We start from the raw sequence: 14449 nt of genomic DNA, 5'->3' as shown, positions 1-14449 counted from the left end.
TTCATCCCTTGCAGCTAATGTGCTGCAAATAATAACCTTTGGCTTCCCCAGGGAAGCGTCCTGGGACCTCTGCTGTTCCTGATCTATATAAATGACCTGGGTGACAATCTGAGCAGTTCTCTTAGATTGTTCGCAGATGATGCAGTAATTTACCATCTAGTAAGGTCATCCGAAGACCAGTATCAGTTGCAAAGCGATTTAGAAAATATTGCTGTATGGTGTGTCAGGTGGCAGTTGACGCTAAATAACGAAAAGTGTGAGGTGATCCACATGAGTTCCAAAAGAAATCCGTTGGGATTCGATTACTCGATAAATAGGACAATTCTCAAGGCTGTCAATTCAACTGAGTACCTGGGTGTTAAAATTACGAACAACTTCAGTTGGGAGGACCACATAGATAATATTGTGGGAAAGGCGAGCCAAAGGTTGTGTTTCATTGGCAGGACACTTAGAAGATGCAACAAGTCCACTAAAGAGACAGCTTACACTACACTCGTTCGTCCTCTGTTAGAATATTGCTGCGCGGTGTGGGATCCTTACCGGGTGGGATTGATGGAGGACATCGAAAGTTTGCAAAAAGGGCAGCTCGTTTTGTAATAGGGGAGAGAGTGTGGCAGATATGATACACGAGTTGGGATGGAAGTCATTACAGCATAGACGTTTTTCGTCGCGGCGAGACCTTTTTACGAAATTTCAGTCACCAACTTTCTCTTCCGAATGCGAAAATATTTTGTTGAGCCCAACCTACATAGGTAGGAATGATCATCAAAATAAAATAAGAGAAATCAGAGCTCGAACAGAAAGGTTTAGGTGTTCGTTTTTCCCGCGCGCTGTTCGGGAGTGGAATAGTAGAGAGATAGTATGATTGTGGTTCGATGAATCCTCTACCAAGCACTTAAATGTGAATTGCAGAGTAGTCATGTAGATGTAGTAGATGTATAGATAACCCTACCCTCAAATAGTCTATGCATTGGCTAAAATTGAGAGTTAATAAAATACACATAAATATAAAAAAGATAAATGAATCATTTAACAACCCTTGAGAGATGGCACGCCACTCTCTCCCGTTAACAGCACTGTCAGTCAGATTAATATTCATAATTAGGTCATGGTCTCAGTGTTCCCTAGTAATGTATTTAGTATGGATGGTTTATGACTTTTTTCATAGGAAATTCTGGGCAGAATGTTCATATAACTAACTGCATGTGTTACCGGTCGGGAACTCGTACCTGAGGGGCCATAGTGGAGTTGATGGAGAAGAGGAGGAGAGATAAATTGCGGACAATAAATGCTGTGTCCAGCGACCTGACTGTGCGAGTGATTCTGGGAAGCAGCGCTCTGCGGACTGTAGCTTAGGGTCGGAGCAGGAGGGTGCCGGTTCGCAAAACATTTTACTTGGGCCAGGAGACAAACCGTGGCCGAAAGTGAGTGGAGGAAGCGATTTAAGGAAGGCTGCTGTAATCTAAGCTTTTGTGCAAACGGTCGGGTGGTAATTCCAAGCATTTCCATGTAAGAGTTAGAACGATACGGACATAGAGGCTGGTGTACATGTTTAGTGGAAGCAAGACTGCAACTCTCCCGACGCCATGAAGTCGGCAGATCCTTCGAGTGAGCGGCAAAAGCATATGTTTCACTGGCACGACTGACTGGGAAACTTAACAGTCTTCTTTCAGAAATTGGAAATGGTCAGTTTGGAAAGATTAGATGTCTCCATAAATGAGGGACTGTGGTCCCATGTAGATAGACGTTTTTACTGAAACATGTCCATGATTACCGTGAGAACGACGCCTCCCTAGTCTAAAATCTTCTTTTTTCAGACAAGAGATATTTTTAGTCCCTGATTGGTTCAAATGGCTCTGAGTACTATGGAACTTAACTTCTGAGGCCATCAGTCCCCTAGAACTTAGAACTACTTAAACCTAACCAACCTAAGGACATCACAAACATCCATGCCGGAGGCAGGATTCGAACCTGCGATCGTAGCGGTCGCGCTGTTCCAGACTGTAGCGCCTAAAACCTTCGACCACTCCGGCCGGCGAGTCCCTGGTTGGCTCCTCTCTGGCTATGCAAAGCAGAACCTTGCTGCCTTAGCGAGGGAACCCCCATGATTTGTCTGGATTGGCTGCCAGACCAGCAGAAGTGTCAAGAGAGGAGATTCAATGAGCAGAAGACATTTCGATTGGTTTGTACAACGTGGAGGTGGATTTGTTTGCTAATCCGGCTCCCATACTGAGACTTGGCGGAAAGTGATTGTGATTCCTTGGCGCCTTCGTCCCCTGGTCCTCCGCTCATGGAGAACTTCAGATCTTTTTCTAGTGGATGAGACTTGTGGTGTGTAAGTTGTGGTGGACTAAGAGCCAGTGTCAGTTTCCAGCTGTAACGACAGTGGAACTGCGTATCATCTCGGACATATCGTATGTCACAAGGGTGAATTTATTCGTCCTCAGTCGGCTTGTGACGTTTGACGATTCCAGCACACATCGTCGTGCGTGTGAGTCAAATTGGTTTGGCCACACCAGCGAATGGGTGCACGTCACACTGCTATCCGCTAGGAATTCAGGGCTCTGATAGGGAAGTTTCCCACTTTCTGATAATCAGAACGCCAGACAGCGTAATTCGCACATTTTGGTGGAGACGTCAAACATTACCGCTGCCGCAGCGCGCCCTCCTCATGCACTCCCGTAATCTGCCGTCGCCGGAATCAACGTGAAAGGGTAAAATACTGCTGCACTGGCGAAGGCTGTAAATGAGATTCACAACTCCCTGTTCTCAGGTGAACCATAGCTTGTGGTGTAATTCATAATTTGAGTAGAGTTGGGCCACGCCGTAGATTCATGTAAGCCAAGATTGCATTCAAAAAGGGATTAATTCCGAAGAAAATTTGTATAGCTTCCACCCCAATGAACTCCTTGCCAATCAAGCACCATCGCTTTTCTGATTTGTGTTTGTCGTTTTTTGCGTGAGATTTGTCAGCTCGCTGTAACTATAAAAGGATCAACAAAAACTTGTCACTGTCTTTGTAAACTTAAATACGCCACTGTTCTCATTCATACTCCCTCAACTATTCACCGTTTTTGTTTTTTGTGGTAATACATGGGTATACCATAACTATAAGTTAAATCTTACTAAAATGATTGATCTGATTATTAATTTGAGTTCTGAAAGTGATCGCAGACTTAGACAACAAAAATGCTACGAGTAAATTCACTAATTTTATAAATAAAAATTAAGGATGTAGGTCACGATTTGAAGGATATTGAAAAGATAATGCTTTTCTTTATGTAAAGACAATAACTTTTAGCATCACTCGGAGAGTTATTTATGATGAAAGCAGGCCATGGCTTCCAACAAGGGTTCTAGTCTAACGTCTGTAATTGATGTAGACGACAGAGAATTATATTGAATAATGTGTATTCAAGAAATGAACTGTGTGGTCCTACACATAGGAAATACTCTTATCACATGCAATAAAATTACGTTTAGAGCGTTACAAAAATGATACCAAATTCCCCAAGCTGAACAATCAGCATAGATGAGGCCATTTTGGGGTTACAATATACAGATTATTCACCAGTACAAAATAGTTCAGAGATCAACATCATGATTCACAAATTAACCGTGCGATAGAAAGAATAGTAACTCACACTCCTTCTACACACAGTTCCGTATTAAAGGCGAGAAATGTTACAGTCCTTACCATGGAGCACATAAGAGCTATCGAAATACACAGCCCCCTTAGAAACTAAAGTATGGTAGTGGCCGTTCACCAGCCAGAATCAAACACTCACTCGATGGAATCACGAATGTTGTCTTAGACAGGTCTGCTTCATCCAATGCTCGACACCAAGTATTCAGAGTCTCTCCCTTGAGCTCTTCACTCGAAAGGTGCCAGTCTCAACTTCACCCCAGCAGTGTTTCGTCATCGTCCAACTCTCATTGGCTGAGAATTCCCAGTTTCTACATACACCATTTACCTATCTTGGGCCGGCCGGAGTGGCAGAGCGGTTCTAGGCGCTACAGTCTGGATCCACGCGACCACTACGGTCGCAGGTTCGAATCCTGCCTCGGGCATGGATGTGTGTAATGTGCTTGGGTTATTTAATTTTAAGTAGTTCTAAGTTCTAGGGGACTAATGACCTCAGCAGTTAAGTCCCATAGTGCTCAGAGTCATTTGAACCATTTTTACCCATTTTGACCACTTCCTGGACTAAACTAATATAACAATAATACAAAAACAATCAAATGTCGAGAACATTCGGATACTTTCAGATAATTTACAACAAATACGAGTAATAGTTGGTTCCTAGATAAATAAGCCAGTATTCTTGCGCAAGTGTGCTCACGACAAATCACAACTGTTCACTACTGGCCATTAAAATCGCTACATCAAGAAGAAATGCAGACGATAAACGGATATTTATTGGACGAATATATTATACTAGAACTGACATGTGATTACACTTCCACGCAATTCGAGTGCATAGATCCTGAGAAATCAGTACCCAGAACAACCACCTCTGGCCCTGATATCGGCCTTAATACGCCTGAACATGAGTCAAACAGAGCTTCGATGGCTTGTACAGGTACAGCTGCCCATGCAGCTTCAAGACGATACCACATTTCATCAAGAGTAGCGACTGGCGTATTGTGCCTTGCCAGTTGCTCGGCCACCATTGACCAGACTTTTACAATTGATGAGAGATCTGGAGAATGAGCTGGCCAGGAACGCAGTCGAACAATTTCTGTATCCAGAAAGGCCCGTACAGGACCTGCAACATGCGGTCGTGCATTATCCTGCTAAAATGTAGGGTTTCGCACGGATCGAACGAAGGGTAGAGCCACGGGTTGTAACACATCTGAAATATAACGTCCACTGTTCAAAGTGCCGTAAATGCGAACAAGAGGTGACCGAAACGTGTTACCAATGGCATCCCACACCATTACGCCGGGTGATACGTCAGTATGGCGATGACGAATACACGCTCCTAATGTGCGTTCACCGCGATGTCGCCAAACACGGATGCGACCATCATGATGCTGTAAACAGAACTGGATTCATCCGAAAAAATGACGTTTTGCCATTCGTGCACCCAGGTTCGTCGTTGAGTGCACCATCGCAGGCGCTCCTGTCGGTGATGCAGCGTCAAGGGTAACCGCAGCCATGGTCTCCGAGGTGACAGTCCATGCTGCTGCATACGTCGTCGAACTGTTCATGCAGATGGTTGTTGTATTGCAAACGTCCCCACCTGTTGACTCAGGGATCGAGACGTGGCTGCACGATCCGTTACAGCCATGCGGATAAGATGCCTGTCATGTCGACTGCTAGTGATACGTGGCCACTGGGATCCAGCACGGCGTTCCTTATTACCCTCCTGAACCCACCGATTCAATATTCTGCTAACCGTCATTGGATTTCTACCAAAGCGAGCAGCAATGTCGCGATACCAGAAACCGCAATCTCGATAGGCTACAATCCGCCTTTTATCATAGTCGGAAACGTGGTGGTACGCATTTCGCCTCCATACACGAGGCATCACAACAACGTTGCAGCAGGCAACTCCGGTCACCTGCTGTTTGTGTGTGAGAAATCGGTTGGAAACTTTCCTCATGTCAGCACGTTGTAGGTGTCGCCACCGGCGCCAACCTTGTGCAAATGCTCTGAAAAGATAATCATTTGTATATCACAGCATCTTCTTCCTGTCGGTTAAATTTCCCGCCTGTAGCACGTCACCTTCGTGGTGTAGCAATTTTAATGTCCAGTAGTGCATTATTTATGCCTTTTTAACGGAAGCGTCTTTTGCTTCACTTTTCATATGTGGTGTCCGCTACCACATGCGATCGACCACTTTTAAATTAGCACTGTTTTTATGGCACTTGCAGTCAATATGTAAGTATAGCTAGTCTGCTCGAGTTTGCTCAGACAATGGTCATTGGCGGTTGGATCGATCGGTTGGTGGGTCGCGCACTGAGACACAAGAAGACTTGTCCGTCTTGAGCGTCGGCGCATGTGAAGTCGCCACGTGAGTCCAGTGGGCCGTGGAATATAGCCAGAGGTAGTGACTTCGCGGCCCACACGAGAGCAACAGGAGCCAACCCACGACATCGGGCTGGCCGGGGCGAGCTGCGACGCCGTGAGACGGGAGATCGGCGCGCCCACCTGCGTCCGTTGAAGCGGCTGGCAGAAGACGGTTCGGGAGAGCGTTTTGGGGATTCTGCGCCAGGTCTTCCCCAGAAATCGCGGTTATTAGAAGTTGAGTGATTAGTGATATATTGTTTCAGTTGTTAAATTCTACTTGTGTTCTTGATCAGTCACTCGTCCTCATTTTATTGGTTTGTCTCTCGTCCGCATTTGTTAGGCAGTTAGTGTCTGTCAGTCTGCCTTACGTTAATAGTTGCCTCTGTCATGTTTGTCTGATTCGGTGTTAACGAATTTATAAAATTGAAGTAAAGGCCGAATTCCTGAAATATGTTTTTATCTTGCCTATCATCTTCCTAGGCGGTATATGTGTAATGTAGAGCATGTTGTGCACTTTATGTAAGTGTGAATTTCATGGGTTTTATTTAAATAATCATTTTCATAAAGTTACCACCCTTCCACCGTAAGAGCCCTTTTAAAAACAAATTGCACTTTTGGTAGAAAATAAGTTCTTAGTGTGAGTGTTTGTACCATTTCCATCCCTCTTACGGGGCGCATAGTTAATATGTTTGTTGTAAGGAATTTTAGTTTAAAGTAATCTGGTGTGTTGCACATTTGCACCAGTGTAGTTTATCAGAGGTCTTTGTGAGCGGCTGTGACTACGGCCGTGTTGGAGTGGAAGCTTCTCAGCCCGAAGGCTCCTACTGTCACAATTTTTTTTATATTTTTATTCTGCCTCTGAATAATTGTAGCTTGATATTTCGAGGGTGCTTTTCTGCTTATAATTTTAAAACTGTTTTGAAAAGCTTTAGGAATAAAATTCACATTTGTTAAATTGTAACTTGATAATTCGAGGGTGCTTTCCTGTTTATAAATTTTAAATCTGTTTTCGAAAAGGCTTTTATGAGTAAAATTTCGATTGGTTGAAATTTAATTTTTTTCCATCCGTTACTCCTTGGCAATTACTTCCACGCTCACATAATGTGTTAGTGTTCTTGATGAATAGCTAGGAAATAAAGTAAATTCTTTAAGAAAAGATTTTGAAAGTTTAAATCTACGGTTCATTCGGTATCATTGCACACCACTCGACGAAGACTAGCAGCAGTCAGATTACGAAATTAACAGTCCATGCCTTGCCTGCCATTAACACCACAACCTAAACGGCTGCGTTGCGAGAGGCGTGGCCGCGCAGAGTAGCCTCTCGGTTTGAGGCGCCATGTCACGGACTGCGCAGCCCCTCCTGCAGGAGGTTCGAGCACTCCCTCGGACATGTTTGTGTGTTTGTCTTAGCATAAGTTAGTTTAAGTTGCTTTAAGTAGTGTGTAACTCTAGGGACCGACGACCTCAGCAGTTGGGTCCCTTAAGAATTCACACACATTTGAACGTTTTGTGAGTGGTGTTGCGTCTGGGAAGCAGGGACTGCTGACGTATGGCATCGCACCGTGAAAGTGCTGAACTGCGTTTCTCCAGTACCCTGGATGACCCTCGTCAGCGCGTATGGTGGCAACTTGGATAGAGGTGCTAATCTTCCAGCGGTGTAGATTGGCACAGGGGTGTTAGTCATCGTGTGTGGACCATCAGGTACAGCTTCAGGTCACGGCTGGTAGTGATTAAGGGAACCCGGAGAAACATTGGTACGTCACGAACATACAGCGTTCTCATATGTTAACTCCCGTGCGACTGTATAATAGTGCAGTTTTTGAACAGGATAGTGCTCGTCCACGCGTCACACGTTTCTTATGAACTGCCTGCATGATGCTGTGGTCTGTAGCCAGTAGAATCCCAATATATGTCCCCAACGAAACACGTGTGGAATTAGCCCAGACGTTATCTCCATCCTACTGTCAGTATCTAGGATATCAGAGACCAGGTACAACAGTTGCGGGACAACTTACCTTACGAGAGGATGCAACACCTTTTCTAACCGATCAGTTTATATAACAAGGCTACAGGAGGGTAAGCGGATTGCAACGTCACACTGCTAAGTGAGCTCACGCTGCCAAGTTCTTTATACGCTCGACTACATTTTATAATCTCTGAAACAATATCACATACCCTTTCATCCGATGAAGTTTTAATTCCGTTTCTTGCTGCCTTTGTGGGTGCTTTGCTCAGTGTAGACAGGAGAAAATGAACACTCCCTCGAAGTCGTCGAACGGCTACGGTATAAAAATAAGGTATTTTGTGTTATCGTTATCGTTAGGTCGCGTGTGCGCCCTTGACCTTTGTCGCAGTTGCGGTGCGCATCGGGCAGCGCGAGACGTGCGTCGGCCAGTGTCCAGCCGACCGGCTGGCGCACTTAGGCACTGCACTCACACCGAGTCCTTCCTTTATCCTCTACGCCACTCTCCTTTCCTGGAAGTCCCGCCGCAGCAACGCTCTCTGATTTAGTGTCGCGCCTCGCGCCCTCGACTCTGGCAAAAAGGAGCGGCGCGCTCTCCGGTCCTGTTCGCAGAGCCGCAAGCCTTTTGAACTTTGAATGGGCCCCGCCGCGTCCGTGACCGCGTTAACGCGAGTGCTTCGTTTTCGGCACGCAGGCCGCGGCTCGCTTTGTTTGGGTGGCCGCTGGCTCCGTCTGGTGTACATCACGACTCGGTCAACACACCGTAAACTAGAAACCAAAAGGCCATCCCGCTATAACCGTTAGTAACATACTTGGCGGTACGTCAGTCCATTACTGCACTGTACCATGTTTCTAAGCATATTTTCCAAAAATTGTTTTACCTGTTCAGGATTCATCCCACTGTCGAGAGAAAGTCTGTGCTGGCAATGAACAGGCCCTAATTTTTCGATTATATGAAATAGAAATAAGCAGTTACGTATTTACCTCTTCAAGGAGTTGGACATTTTAACTGAACCATCACAATACACTACTGGCCATTAAAATTGCTACACCACGAAGATGACGTGATACAGACGCGAAATTTAACCGACAGAAAGAAGATGCTGTGAAATGCAAATCATTAACTTTTCAGAGCATTCACACAAGGTTGGCGCCGATGGCGACATCTACAATATGCTGACATGAGGAAAGTTTCCAACCGATTTCTCATACACAAACAGCAAATAATCGGCGTTGCCTGGTGAAACATTGTTGTGATGCCTCATCTGAGGAGCAGAAATGCGTACCATCACGTTTCCGGATTGTAGCCTATCGCGATTGCGGTTTCTGGTATCGAGATATCGCTGCTCGCATTGCTCGAGATCCAATTACTGCTAGCAGAATATGGAATCGGTGGGTTCCGGAGGGTAATACGGAACGCCGTGCTGGATCCCAACGGCCTCGTATCACTTGTAGTCGAGATGACAGGCATATCCGCATGGCTGTAACGGATCGTGCACCCACGTCTCGATCCCTGAGTGCAGCAGCATGGTCTATCAGCTCGGAGACCATGGCTGCGGTTACCCTTGACGCTGCATCACAGACAGGAGCGCCTGCGATGGTGCACTCAACGACGAACCTGGGTGCACGAATGGCAAAACGTCATTTTTCGGATGAATCCAGGTTCTGTTTACAGTATCATGATGGTCGCATCCTTGTTTGGCGACATCGCGGTAAATGCACATTGGAAGCGTGTATTCGTCATCGCCATACTGACGTATCGCCCGCCGTGATGGTATGGGGTGCAAATGGTTACACGTCTCGGTCACCTCTTGTTCGCATTTACGGCACTTTGAACAGTGGTCGTTACATTTCATACGTGTTACGACCCGTGGCTCTGCCCTTCATTTGATTCCTGCGAAACCCTACATTTCAGCAGGAAGATGCACGACCGTATGTCGCATGTCCTGAACGGGCCTTTCTAGATACAGAAAAAGTTCGACTGCTGCCCTGGTCAGCACATTCTCCAGATCTCTCATCAATTGGAAACGTCTGGTCAATGGTGGCCGAGCAACTGGCTCGTACAATACGCGAGTTACTACTCTTGATGAACTATGGTATCGTGTATTGTGTTGAAGCTGCATGGGCGCCTGTACGTGTACACGCCATCCAAGCTCTGTTTGACTCAATGCCCAGGCATATCAAGGCCGTTATTAGGTCCAGAGGTGGTTGTTCTGGGTACTGATTCCTCAGGATCTATGCACCCGAATTGCGTGAATATGTAATGAGTACCCGTTTATCATCTGCATTTCTTGTTGGTGCAGCAATTTTAATGGCCAGTAGTGTACATACATTGCCAACTCACACCCCCTGAATGAGACCATCTGTCTGAAGCCTGATAATCACTTTTTGTAGCGCCTAACCGTGTGAGACGTGCAGGAATAGGGTTAATGAGTGATGTAGAGCAATGTTAACTCCAGTCCCATGGAGAGTTGTGCTGGGTTCTCGGCTGAGGATCCATAATGCGAACAGCAAGATCGAGGTGTTCCCATCGACTCTCGTTTGGATTTAGACTTGAGTTTGCAGCCTAGGGGAATGTGGTAAACTCATACTGGTGCTCTTCGATCCAAGCACGTACATCGCGAGTTGTGTGACACATTGAGGAGTCGTACTAATACATGTCACCTTCCCGAGGGAAAACGAACTGCATGTAGGGGTTGAGTCAATCCTTGATCATTGTACCTCCTAGAAAGAAAATTTCAGACAGTAATGATCCCCACTTTGGGCTGGACCACATTTCTTGCAAAATCACACTGCTAAGTGGGCTCACGCTGCCAAGTTCTATATAAGCTTGACTCCATTTTATAATCTCTGAAACAATATCACATACCCTTTAATTCCGTTTCATACTTACGAATGTGTCACCTGTCAGAGACGTATCTAGATGCATCAGGGGTTCCATATCACTCCAATTGCACACGTCCCATGCCATTACAGATCCTCCATCACCTTGAACTGTCCACTGCTGACATGCATGGTGTCTGGGTTTGTGAGGTTTTCTCCATCCCTGTACACGTCCATCCGCTCGATACAATTTGAACGAGACTCGTCCGACCAGCAACATATTCCAGTCATCAACTGTCCAATGTCGGCGTTGAAGAGTCCAGGCGAGGCGTAAAGCTTTGTTTCGTGCACTCATCAAGGGTACACGAGTGGTCCTTCGGCTCCGAAAGCATTAACAGTCTTACGTGGGGACTTGGTGGTAATTGCATAAGAAATGTGAAGAAGTGATAAAAGTAGTAGTTGGTTTCCATGACATAGAAAATTAGCCTGTAGACAATTGATTATAGGTATTGGTCTACTAGAAAAAACTCCTGGGGAAAGCCTATAACCAGTTGTAAGGTGGGGGGGGGGGGGGGGGGTGTATAGTTAGATGTGTGTGTATAGAGAAGATGTTTATATTCTGGGGCAGTGAAGGTGATGAATTTAGGGGAAATAGTTAAGAGATTTGAACAGACGTTGAAGGTTTTACTGGACACCCTAGAACACATCTTCCATACCAAAACCGCTAGCTGGTGGTGTCTGACAGCTGAAAGATATTTTCTGCTAACCCTGTGAGACGTGCAGGAATAGGGTTAATGAGGGATGTAGAGTCATGCTAACTCCAGTCCCATGGAGAGTTATGGTGGGTTTCTCTGCTAAGGATCCATAATGCGAACAGCAAGATCGAGGTGTTCCCATAGACTCTTGTTTGGATTTAGACTTGAGTTCGCTGCCCGGGGTGAATGTGGTAAACTAATACTGGTGCTCTTCGATCCAATCACGTACATTGCGAGTTGTGTGATACATTGCCGAGTCGTACTAATACATGTCATCTTGCTGAGGAAAAACGAACTGCATGTAGGGGTTGATACAATCCTTGATCATTGTACCTCCTAGAAAGAAAATTTCAGACAGTAATGATCCCCACTTTCAGACGTTCCACGCTGTACCTGCCAAAGGCCACCTATCTGAGAGGGCATAAAACGTGATTCACCTGCAAAAGCCAGCTGTCACCGCTCAGTAGACGTCCAGTTACGAGATTGGCTTGCAGATTCCATCATTCCCCGCCAATTACATGAATCAGGGGCCTACTGCAGAGGTCTCTACGCAGGAATGTTAGCAATACACTGTTGGTAGTCGCTTGGTTCATCTGGGCGATTAGTTGCTCAATAGCCTCATGTTTATTCACATGCAAGCATCTCCGCAGCCGTCGTTCAAACCCTGTCAGTTCCGATACATGGTGCGCCACAATTGCCTCAGTGCCAGTTTCGGATAGTGCCACTTTGCCATGCATGGTATACGTTGATAATGGCGGCAAGCGAACCATTTACAAATTTAGTCGTTTCGGAAGTGCTTCCACCCTTGATCCGAAGGCCAATGATCACGCATTCTTAATCATCAGCTAAATCGCTTTGTTTCCACATTACAACAACGACCGCACTGCTTTCCGCGTCCTCCCGGCACACTTCATATACCCTCCAGTATTAATGCTGTCGCTTGCGGCTGTGAGTGGTTGTAGCACCTTAACATCACAAATAGGTGGAGTCATACGTATGTGAGTTGACCTTGTATATTTGCATATCAGATTCGTCATAAATAGTTAATGCATCACAATCACAGAAGAATAGTGATATCCATACCTACAACACTGAAGGACAAAATATGCCCTCTATTACCCATTATTAAACTGTCAGTGGCTCATAAAGGAGTTCAGTATTTGTCCAACGTCACAAAATGTCTGTCAGATAGTAAAGCAAGATTTAAATCTTACCTAAAATCAGTTCTCCTTGTCAACTCCTTCTATTCTACGCATTAATTTGGTAGTTTTTAAAGGGAAACCTATTTTTAAGTGCAGTTGATTCAGTATGACTAAGAAATAACGTGTTCATTAATGTTAGCACTAAAAATGTACAGATATCCTCTAAACTGACTCGTTCCCGGTCATTTCGATACGAGAGTAGCTCAAATGATCTACGAAATAAGTAACTAGCTCACTAACTAGCTAAATCAGCGACCACTACGTTGAAAAGTAATGCCTTCGATTTTTTTTGTGTGAAAGCTCTTAAGCTTTATAAATAAAACGAACGATATTAACTTTCTAACCGTATATTCTTGGTGTCTACATGTCAGAGTGTGCTGAATAGTAAGGACTCCGAATTTTCTATGTGGAAAAGATTATTAACATTATACAACTTTATTCTTCACAACTACGTATCTATTTTTCAAAATAGCAAACATTCGACGAACACATTTCTCCCAAAGAGACCAGTTTCTTCATACCTTCACTACAGAATGGTTAACATTTTTGACTGAGTTACAACAACACTTTTGCTTGCAACTCTTCATCACTATCAGAGTGAAGTCCTCCAAGGTATTCGTTAAGTTTAGGAAAGGGATCAAATGAAATGGTGGCAAGTTGAGGCTGTATAGAGGAAGATGAACCCAACGACCGGATTATGAAAGACGTCGGAGCGCTCGTGTGTGGTCTGGCATTGTCGCGCTGAGGGACGAGGTGATCCGTGTGTCGACGAACTCTTGGAATTCGGAACTCGATTACAGCACTCTGTTTCTCACGCACCGGCGTAGTAACGTTACACACCTCCTCGTCACGCGCTACAATTCGAAGACCTCTTGCGGCAGAGAGCCGCAAATATGCAGATGTAAGTAATGAAAATGTATAATTTTAATAACCTTTGTTTCTTTTAAAATATTTTAAGAGTTTTAATATTAAATATTCTGAGCCATTACTTTTCAGTACGACCTCGTATTGGACCATCAATTATCACTACTGTCGAACGGTAAGTAATCCCTCTGTCTACAAGCTCAACATATTTTGATTTCTTGCAATATATTTTTGTATATATAAAGTAGCTGCATTCGTTGCAGACTTGTAACTCTTCAGTTTACAAGTATAAGAACTTAAGTGAGTAGCGACAATTTTTTGAAAAAATTGAGCAGGAGTTCTATGTAACAACTGAGCATTTGGTTCTTGTAGTAACATTTCTTATTACTGAACGTAAAAACTATGAATTACGAACTTTTTAATTTTTAGACAGATATTACATTATAGTAATACTAAACAGAAAAATTTTGTCGTAGCCATTACTACAAAACTTGTGAACGTAACTTCCAATACATTGTAATTTCTCAGCTTAGACATTCGCAAGAGAACTGTTGTCTTTATACAAAATCAAACCTGCAGCATTTTATGGAAAGAAGTGTATTCTCTCGGTGTAGTTGATGTAAGGATTGACGACAGCAGACTGACAAGGAAAATTCCCAATTGTCAATAAACGATTTTGATGAAACTTGGCCGATGTGTAGAGGGGCCAAATAATATAATACAGCTATTTTTGTGTCCAATTCCAGTTTTAAAGGCTCAAACACACCCTGAAAAGTAATTTGGCATTTTAGGTTTGCAGGGAATGTCTCCGGAACGATGATATATA

Source organism: Schistocerca gregaria, chromosome 3 (assembly GCF_023897955.1).
Source record: "Schistocerca gregaria isolate iqSchGreg1 chromosome 3, iqSchGreg1.2, whole genome shotgun sequence".
NCBI lineage: Eukaryota > Metazoa > Arthropoda > Insecta > Orthoptera > Acrididae > Schistocerca > Schistocerca gregaria.
Note: the sequence above shows the minus strand (reverse complement) of the source record.